At 29.7% G+C, this 6,926-nt stretch overlaps 1 long non-coding RNA gene across 1 annotated transcript; it reads right to left on the minus strand.

Annotated features, from left to right (window-relative positions):
* Positions 1–1,894: 1,894 nt before the first annotated feature.
* LOC115033607 lies at positions 1,895–6,926 on the minus strand. Its single transcript, XR_003838888.1, has 3 exons — positions 6,647–6,926; positions 2,262–2,478; positions 1,895–2,176 (listed from the first exon to the last, which is right to left on the minus strand). It is a non-coding gene; the product is annotated as an uncharacterized LOC115033607 (long non-coding RNA).

The following is a 6,926-nucleotide window of genomic DNA, read 5'->3' on the forward strand; positions in this document are numbered from 1 at the left end:
CTGAACCTCGTACACGGGGTGGTGGGAGGCGTGTAGTGTCGAATGTGCTTAAAAACTATAATTTAATATTATACATGCGGGTAGGGTTTGGTTAATAAAGTCGCCTCCATACGATATCCACCTAACCTTTTTTAATGGTTCCAAACATGCCGTTAACAGATAGTGTACACACACATAATAATCCACACTGGTATTATATGACCAGCAAAAATGATATTATTACTAAATAAATATTTTAGTTTCATTTTAACGATATTGGATAAGTGTAAAAATGTAGTAATAATAAACAAAAATCTTATCAAACGTGTAGAAACTATTATTAAATGCGCTCACATCACATATGCGTTATTATGAGCATATATTTAATTAACCTTTTATGTACATCAAAACAAACTTTATCGGAGAAATAATAATACGCAATAATCCGACGTTAAATCGCATTAAAAATGTTTTAATCGCTTCATCTGATCGCTCGCGTAAAACCATAAAAGTTTCGAGCACAAATTTCCGGAAAATGTTTACGAATAGTTCGTAAAGAAATTTATCGTTTACGTCATCAAACATAATCGAAGCTCGTCACGAAAATATTTGAATGACGCAAAGTCCTGTGCTATACATTATTTTATAGTGTTTATTACTGCATGTATGAAATCGTTTACGTCACCCATCGGCGATCTACAACTCCATGGATACGCACTAATTGGCTCCTTTACGCCATTCATAATAGAATTGTTCAGTGGCGTACAAAGCGGGTGTGGTGGGGGTAATTCCGTCAACTAGTAAGCAAGACGTAAATTCAAATACGTCTTACCAGGAATGAATTCATTTTTGCAAAAACATTGTATTTGCATATACCAATTTTTCTAAATATTTAATATATCAGTAATTTTTTGATAAAAGTATGATCTACTTTTACATTGTATGAAAGACCTTGTATTACATTTTCAAGCCTTAGCTGTTTTTTCGATTATTTTAAAGAGAATTTTCAATTTTGACCTCTCAAAAACCTCCTTCAAAGTTTATGATCAGAGAATTTTTTCTACTAGGAAAGTTGAGAATGTGAAGTTGTACAAACATTTTCAAATTCTCACCTAAACGTCCAAAATTATTATACTGGACAAAATAAAAATAAAATTTTAATTAATTTTTGAGTCCTGGAAAACATTTAAAAACCCTGCGTACGTTACTGTAATTGTTCATAAATTATAATACAACCATAAATGTCTAATATCGGATTTAATAACTATGCTAGTGAGTTGTGACATACACATATTAGTATTTATCAAAATTCGCGTAATCATATGTGTGACTTCAGCCTTCAGGGTCCTATTCATTTAAACAAAAAAAAAAAATGTTTGTTTCAGCCATAAAAAAAAAAAATACTTTTTAAAAATTATTATTGGTATTAGCCTAGGTAACACAAAAGAACTATTACATAATTTTAATTTTTGTAAAATGAGACATATTTTCATTTGGAAAACAGTGTCGTGATTGATGATTAGTGTTAACAGGTTTATATTCGAAATTCAAATTAATATATACATAACAAACAATAATATTTTTATCAACTTTAGTCACAATTTCAATATTTATTTGAAAAATATAAAATTAATCAACGAAAATTTAAAATTATTATTGTTACTCGCCAAAAGAGACTTTATGGTTTACACAACGCTTATCCCTGATCAAATAGTTTTAAATCAATTGATGTTTAAATATTATCTTAATAAATTGTTAACAAATTTTAAAACCTGGTAGAATAAAAAAAAATATTTGTTTTGATAGAAACAAAAAATTAAACCTTCTAAAATAATATATTGATTTATTGTGTAAACCTCGAGCTTGACGACGAAGAGGGTTGGTTAGAATTAATAAGGGTAGATTTTGTCTAAGCCTAACCATTATTGCGACTTTTCAAATTTTTTTTTTATTATAGATATTATAGGTTTATTCCTCTATTCAATCGAATCCATTGGATCATGTTGTAAAAGACACATCTAGTAGACGGTAAGTTATTACTCAGAATAAAAATATTATTATAATAATCATATTATCATACTAACCATTCTCCCATGTCTCTGTTCCACGTCTTCCTATTTCCTATGCAGTGATCTGGAAGGGGGGGAAGTGGGTATCCTTGCCCCGGGCGCTGTTGGTATAAAGGCGCTCAGGTGCTCTTAAGTTTATGAAAAATAAAAAAGTCATGAGCATAAGAAATGTATAAATTATACATATCTTCAAAAAACAATAATACGTATTACATAGTCATTCGTTATTTAACACGTTGAACGCTGATGTAAACTCGTAGATGTCACGAGTAACTGGGCGCCCGTGACCGGTGTTAACGCGGTGACGCTTAATTTTCGTCAGGAACAATTAATTTAGGAAAATATTTTTCAGGAATAGTGATGGATATAATCCGAGTTGTTTTCTCCAAAAGGCGCTTATTCCAGTTTTTATTCATAAAGGGATGTATTCCTGGAAAAGGAAAGTTTTGTCCAAAGTCACTTTCTTTAAACATAAAAATATACTGAAGACATTTCAAGAAGAACATTTTCGATATCGAAAATTGATTTATTATTTTTTTTACCTATTTTTCATCTTGTCGGGGAAAATTATAAAGCTAATATATTTTATATTTTCATATGAATTCTTTCAAATACTTTCAAATAATTTGGATTTATATGTCAATATTGCCTAGATTCAACACTGTTCCTATGGACACAATACGTAAATCGGCCTTTATGTAGAAAATGAAAATTTTATGAATTTAAATTGTTGATTTTGTTCAGAGTACCTATTTAACTTGTTGATTATCTAAGAGCAATTTGTTATTTGTTTAACTTATAGCTGTTTGGTCTATTTCATCGTATATAATGTTCTACCATTGTTTAATATGCAAACAATTTGCTGTTTATAGGCATTAGTAAATAAATAATAATATAATATAAACTAGTATTTTAATAACGTGTCCAGTTTTCCTTTAATACATAATAAACATTTTTCAACATTTCGACTTCGGAAATATAAATTGTACTAAATAGTTAACCTAACCTATTAAAATTCAAAAACAAAATATTTATATTATGTTATTCATCCTTCTATTTTCGGAAAAAGTTCATAATATTACGTCACAGTCTATATAGGTACCTACCTAGATACCAGTATACTACATACCGATTTTACATCCTCGATGCACGTTTATATCGAATCAAATAGATAAATAAAGTGTTATATTATGATATAACAAATATCAATAAATTATTTTTAACATATTAAAACTAAAAAAATTTAACGTACTGTCTCTTTACTGCATGCAATACAAAGACCACCTGTCGGATATACTAAAAATTAAGTGATTTGGGCTAGTTTGTAAAAATTGCAATGCTTTTGTGCTATTATGTGTGTTTTTTGAGTGAATGATAAAATAAATATAATTATGATAATTTTGCATTTTCAAAAAATAACGTAATTTTGTTTTAACTATTAAAATCGAAACGACCGAGATATTTTGTTTAAACCGTTTATGGAAAACGACGATTGAAAAATAAGGTTTTGGAAAATAAATTAGTGTACACATATTGATGTTCATAAATCAGAACGCTGCTCAATGATATGGTTAGTGGACATTCGTTTAATAATACAAGTAGCATAGTTTTTATACTAATAAGTAATAACCAATAATAAATATGTGTATAATAATTTTCAGCAATTATACCGAATCCACAATAAAAAAATTAGCTTCTGTAAATAAATCGTACCGCTATCGTGATTTTCAACTAGCTTAATATTGCTCTTAAATTCATGTTAAAATCAAAAGACGAAATTTACATGGTTAAATAAAATGGAAAAACCCAACCAGAATAAAACATTTGACTGTTTGACTCTTTTTATTTATTTATTCTTCTTTGTGCCGAAATATTTAGTGCCCTTCATTTATTGTTATTTATTTAGATGGTTTTATTACAAATACGTGCTATTAATGTTTTATATAAAATAAAACAAAGGTAGACGTTTACATAAAAATAAATATATATATATATATATTTGATAAGCACTATCTTTCATACATTTGTAAATCAAACCAATTTATTATAATTCGTATTTTGATTTTATTAAGGTGACAAAAGCATCTACAAAGCTACTATTATAATGGTTGATTTACAACTTTTATACTTTGAATATTTAATTTCTATATTTTCTGATTTTTCAAAATAAAAATTTGGTTAAATATTATGTTATAAACAAAAATATATTTTCTGGCTAAATTACCATTTTGCTGAAACACTGTATAGATTACTTACCAAACTTTAACGGTAATTCCACGATAACTTGTTATGTTACCTACTTTAGTTTTTAGTAAGTATTCTATACTGTTATTATTTTAGAGTTACGACGTGTGGTTATAAAAACCAAATTTAAGAAAAAAATCTTAAAAACTATCGATTTGCGAAGATTTAAGATGTAAAAACATTATACTCTACGCAATTAAAAATTCTTGGAGATTACGGTGAAATATTAATTCTTAGATGGTAAGAAAAAACGAATAGTATCTCCATCCTCCAAAATTTGCCACGTAAAAACATTATAAATAATTTACAGTATCTAAAATGTAACACTGTAACTACCCTCTATATGAGTCTGAGTAAATATACTAAGCCAAGTCCACCATAAAATAGTCGGCTTTTACCTTTGACCAAGCAGATAAGTACCTATCTAGTCTAATAGTCTACACGCTTTAGCCGCTATAGTGGCTGAAACGAAAAATACAAGTACGTCCGACCAAATGTGGACTGCGGCGCTAAACTATATATTATTGTAGTCAACAATTCGAGAGGGCATATGTGTACTTATAATATCTTACTCGCGATATAAATGTTTTCAAAAGAGTGGAGACCTTAGCAATCTATCTTATACCTGGGTATCCCTTCACCGCTAATCATATGTCCATGGTTATTGCAATAATATTATGTATAATATTGGGCCCTCACACGAATATGTTCAGTGGGGCCCAATTATCTTCCCGAATAATAAATTTAAAAAATAATGCACAACGTTTAAGTCGAACAACGTAAGTAATGGATGACTCACTTGTTTTGGCATTTTGACATTACACCGGTTCAGCGTTTATAATAATACCACACTGAATAATTTGTTTATTTCAAATGTCTACGATACGGCCTGATAATTGATTAAATACAAATACTATCGTGTGAGTTTCAAAATATTCATCTTTTTGAAACGTTTGAAGTGTATGCGCATAATTTGATCGTGAAAATTTCACTGCACAACGATCAATCGCGATGTATTACAGAATGACAATTGATCACAAAGGTTATTTATCGTAAAATTATTTGTCAATTATGGCGTTGCAATGCTAATTTTCAACCAGATACCCTACTGATTGCTTAAGACTAAGAAGAAGACTAAATAAGTAAAAATGTATTCATCGCTGTCACTTAATGCATGCCTCCGTTTAAAAAAAAATATATATAAAATTAACCCTAAAAACCCTTTACATAAAAGTAAAAGTATATGTTAAATAAACTTTTCAGTGATGTTTGTTGATTTTTTATTGTCAGCCGCATTTACCACGACCTCAAGAAACTCATCATGTCATGTAATTATTATGTTTGACTTAATTATTTTCATATGCACGTGTCATTTACACTATATAATCAATAATTATGCATTTTCTAAGTTTTTATGTATTGGAGTGAATTATGTCTTTAGTAAATCTGTCAGATTGACATTATATTATACAGCTAATACATAAATATTATATTTTTATTCAAATTTCAAAGTCTTCTTGTTAGTTAATTTCCTCAAGGCGAATAATAGGCTGGAGTTTTTTTTTTAGATAAATAAACCAACAAAACAAAATGCTGATTATATACATTTTGAAAGGTAAGATTGAATACGACCGGGAAAGAAAAACTTACACAGTGAGGGCGATTAAAAATGAAATTAATTTAAGTCAAATTGTTCTTTATTCGTGAGCTTAATCGATGTATCGAAACGCCAATTGCTTAAACTGTTTAATCAATCGAAAAATATGGTTAACTTGATTTAACCTAGTTGAAATGTATATATATCAAACTAACTTAGTCGGCCTATTATATAACCTCATAATCTGTATTATAGGTACCTACTGCAGCTGAATTATATCATATTTAAGGGTGGAATATTATATGCAATCGTTACGTGGAAGTAAATCATTTTTTATTCAGTGGAAATTTATCTCCTTGTGAGTGATTATTTTTCTCGGAACAAAATAATATATATTTTCAAAAACTACTACCACCCACTGAGCGTGTTCGGTTATTTAACGCGCGTTTCAGGGCTGCACCCGCGTATTGGAAAAAAAGTCAATTTCCACAACTCGATTTGTTAAGGATTCGACTCAGTACGGTATAATATTATATGAAAAATATTATGTGTATCTCACTGCGTGGCGTACCTACCGATTATTATTCGTCTATAAATCGTACATGTAAGTGCACCGCCACCACGTTCGGTGGTGAAATCATATTTTTCCGCAAATTGTCTCTACCCAACGGCTATATAAATATCGATCCCGGTGAATACAGCTGCAATATATGCGTACGCAACCGTATTTTTTTTATTTTTTTTTTTGAACACATACCTATACATAATAGACCTTGATTTCGAAATCCGATTTGGAAACCCTACACTGTTTCGCGCATTGACTCGACGTGATGTTTTCGTTTTTCGTGTAATATGTTATGAATTCGAACAAAGATGAAACGCGCACGAATTGCGAAATAATAACTCCCCACTGTTCATATCTTTAAATTCCCCTCTCGAACCGCGTCCGAGCAGAATTTTTTATTTCGTCGAGACTACAACTGCAGACTGTTGACACCCACGCGGCACACTATTCGTCTCGATAACTCCGCACTAAC

This window comes from Acyrthosiphon pisum, chromosome A1, assembly GCF_005508785.2.
Source record: "Acyrthosiphon pisum isolate AL4f chromosome A1, pea_aphid_22Mar2018_4r6ur, whole genome shotgun sequence".
In the NCBI taxonomy this organism is placed as follows: Eukaryota; Metazoa; Arthropoda; class Insecta; order Hemiptera; family Aphididae; genus Acyrthosiphon; species Acyrthosiphon pisum.